Below are 4,329 nucleotides of genomic sequence, written 5' to 3'. Positions count from 1 at the left end.
CTCCAAAAATCCAAATAAAGAAAAACAGATCCCAAAATGATAAAAGATGACATGTACATGGAAGAGGAAATTCAATGTATGTACAATAGAGATTTCAGAAAGAGAAAGAGAGCCAGAGAAGTACTCATGAAATGATAATGAAGGGAAATTTTAAGGATTTGAAGAAAATCCGAGTCTAAAAATTAAAATAGACTTGCTGAACACAAGGCAAAATAAATTAAAAAGAGAAATAAATAGCATACCTTTGAAGAAAATAAAGTTACATGTGAACAACTTGAAGGGAAGGAAAAATAATAGTCTAAAGACTACACAGAAAATTAGAATAAAAAATTAATGTTATCAAAGCTTGTAGTAAGTAAAGAAACAAAGTTATTTTTGAAAATTAGAGCATACATATTTTACTGGTAGACATGAAAGGATGAAAATAAATGTTTAAAAAAAGCCTCAAAACATTTTAAAATGAGGAAATTCAAGGAAAGCATGAGAAAGAGACTAATAAACATGACAGGTAAATGTCTTAGTCTGTTTGTTGTTGCTATAACAAAATACCTGAACTAGGTAATTTACAAAGCAATGGAATTGTTTAGCTCACAGTTTTGGAGGATGGAAGTTCAAGATCTGGTGTTCATATCTGATGAGAGCCTTTTGCTACTTCATAACATAGCCCAAAACAGAAAGGGAAGTGGACTGGCATGTAGAGATGAAACAAAATATTAGAGGCAGCTTTGCTTTATAATATCCCACTTTTGCAGTAATTAAACCAGTTGCATGAGAATTAGGTCACTCCCTTGAGAAAGGGATTAATCCCTCTTAAAGATCTAATGACCTCTTAAAATACACACCACCCTTCACCAGGGTTACAATGACCAAATTTCAGCATGCGTTTTTTGAGGGGACAAAGCATAGTCTAACCATGACAATAAGCAATTACAAATTGTAAAAATCTTGGACAATAATAAAATCTAAGAACTGGCCCTTTGAAAAGCATAACAATATACAAAGTGCTGGTAAATTTAAACAACAACAAAAAAGACTGACTACATCAATGTAATGATTATTAAAGTTTTTAAAAGTAAGAACTCACTATGTAGCACTTTATTAAGTAAAAGTTTTTAGTAAAAATCTTAATGATATATACTATCATACATAAATTAGTAAAATGGACTCTAAAATAAGATAAAAGACCAAAAACCAGAGAAGTAATTTTAAATTATACGTTGCCTTTTTAAGGTTTTTGCCCACATCATTTTACAAGTGAATTCTTCTACACTTCCAAGTTAGAAGCCAGACAACATAGAACTATAGGTGTAGAGTGGGAAGAGATAATTTAAAAATATAGTGAACAAGACACAAAATGAATATTTGCTTTCAATAAGAGCATTGATTCATGATTCCTTCCACATCCTGTTCTTTGATGAATAACTGCAATAAGTTCCTTGAATTTTGATGCTTGTATTGCGTAAACTTTTAAGGGACATTAAATTGAAGGCCAATCCCTGCCCTCAGAGCAGCTCCTCACATGAGCGGTTTGGAAGTGCAGCCTCTTAAGGGAAAGGTCTTCCATGCGTTCTTGTGGGCACCAAACATTCCCAAAGGGATTGTAGATTGCAGATGCTGATTCATTTTTAAAAATTAATAATTACCTTTCTTAAAACGTTTTTATAGAATGTGTTTACTTGTAAGAAAGTACATGGTTCAGTGACTTTTTAGTAAAAACACAATTTCCTAATCAACATCACAGAGATGTTTTCCTGGAATTATTACTTCCTACTTCTGAATTTGCTGTTGACTGTATGTAATGGGTGTTTAGTAATAAATAGCAGACAAAATTAGATGTTATTCTAAAATAGCTTATACTTGGTTTTAATGTCAGGTGGTTCCTATTTTCAGCAATTATCTACAAATAATATGTCCTATGGTCTTGTAACTTGAGGTGCTTTCTGATGATCAGCAATATCAGCATTGTTTGTGAACTTGTTAGAACTGCCTCACCCTTGGCTCGCTGAATCATCATCTGCATCTATTAGGCTAACATAGCATGAAAATTGGACCACCACTGCTTTGGGCCACAATGTAGACTGATTTATCTGTGACACTTTTACAAAATAGAGATGTACTGAATCTGAATAGCTGGGAGCTGCATACCTAAACATGTTTACAAACTATCCACAGGACAATTAATTTACATTTAACATTTCTTCTGATGGTGAGAAAAAAAAAAAAAACTACAAAGTAAATGGTGACATATGTTTTCAGGATGAATTATCACAAGCGGGCACTTAGTTCACATGTTGGGACTCCTTTTGGGTGACCAAGGCAACAAATTGGAGGAGTAACTCAAGTTTATAGACTTCTATCACTTCCTTATGCTAATAGTAATTTGAATTATTGATAAAAATGACTGAGCTGAAGAATAAATGTAATTTTTCCAAATATGTAAAAAGCATTCAAATGCCAGTATTTGATTCTATATTACTCTAGAGCATTTTAAAATGTTCATGTTTCTTCTAAATGGCATAGGAAAACTCAAATAGCTCTACAATTCCACATTTGAACTGTCTCTGCCAAGACTTATCCTTCACAGCTTGCCAGGGGCAGTTATTGAGTTCTTGCTTTGTTTCGTGTGACAATAACAGAATAAAGACTTTAAACATAAATCTTAGTATTTTTTCTTTAAGTGATCTTTTGTAATAATAGCAACCAAATAAAAGCAGCAAAAATTTCTAGCTTGATTACATCTGCTATCATCTAAGAATCTGTTCTGATAAAAACCCAAATATATCAGATCACAGTTAAGTTTTTTCCCCTAAAATGCTAGATTTTAAGATTATGAGTGGTGTTTTCTTGAGAAGAGACAGATTAGGATGAATTATTGATTTCATAACCAATTTTTCATTTCTTTGGTAGACTCTTGTTTTACCTATATTCTCTATGATAATTATTCTATATCTAGTATGGATGAATTAATTTGCTACCTCAATGAATGGCTATAGTACCCTGAGAACTAAAGATCTGATCTTATTTCATTTTTTTTTTTGTGTGTGTGTGTGTGGTGGGTAGCTACTGGGAACTGATCTCAGGGGCATTTGACCACTGAACCACATCCTCAGCCTATTTTGTATTTTAATTAGAGATAGGGTCTATCTAGGGTCTCACTGAGTTGCTTAGTGCCTCGCTTTTGCTGAGGCTGGCTTTGAACTCAAGATCCTCCTGCCTCAGCCTCCTGAGCTACTGGGATTATAGACATGCACCACCACATCTGGCTTTAAAGTTGTTTTTATGAGATAAAATTGGGGATGACTTTCGGTAACTCAATGGGATGCAAAGATTTATTTTTCCCTTAACAAACAAAATCTCTTATAAACATTTTTAAAAAACTTTGCTAGACATTGGATAAATAATATGAGGGTTTGGGGAACTAAAAAAATAAACATAAACTCTTTCTGTTAATTTGGTTGTACCATGATGATAGTCAAAATACATCGTGCCTCACATGCCAGAGCTGAAGTTCACTGTGGCCATTGGCTTGAATACCCAGAACACATCTGACTCTCTGCCTTCAGACAGCATGAAATTATTCTCATCTCAAAAAAACTATAGGAAATTTTATTACAGAACTTGCTTTATTAACTAACAGTAACAACTCTATAATAGAGAGTTTTTTTCTGGTGTAATTTTAATACAGCTCTCCTCCTCCCCTCTTTAAATCCCATTTCATCTTGTTTTGACTCTAGTATAAATTTAGAACACCACTAAGTTTCCGACTTACATGTACAACACTCTCCTATGGGGAAATCCTGTTTATGACCTGGAACTGCTAAATGACTGGATTTTTCTCCCTCTTCATTAAAATTATTGAGTGCAACTGAAAATTGTGAATCCTACTCTGAAAATTGTGAATCCTACTCATTTTCTAAAATGATTACTAATTCAAAGTCTTTGGCACTGTAATGTACCTCCCAAAATATTTTGCAGCATTGAGTTGAGAGTTACATGAAACAACAGTTTTTTAAAAATTTGTTCTAATTAGTTATACATGACAATGAAATGCATTTTGATACATTGTATACAAATGGAGTACAACCTCTCATTCCTCTGACTATACATGGTGCAGAGTCACACAGATGGTGTAATCATACATACATATATGGTAATAATGTCTATCTAATTCCACCATGCTTCTCACCCTCCCCTCCTTTGCCCTCCCCTCACTCCCTTCTGACCAATCCAAAGTTCCTCCATCATTCCCTATTATTCCTCACCATTATGGATCACCATCTGCTTATTAGAGAAGACATTCAGCATTTGTTTTTTTTTTGAGATTGGCAT

This window comes from Marmota marmota, unplaced genomic scaffold (genome assembly GCF_001458135.2).
Source record: "Marmota marmota marmota unplaced genomic scaffold, marMar, whole genome shotgun sequence".
Taxonomy (NCBI): domain Eukaryota; kingdom Metazoa; phylum Chordata; class Mammalia; order Rodentia; family Sciuridae; genus Marmota; species Marmota marmota.
This window is presented reverse-complemented; position numbering follows the sequence as displayed.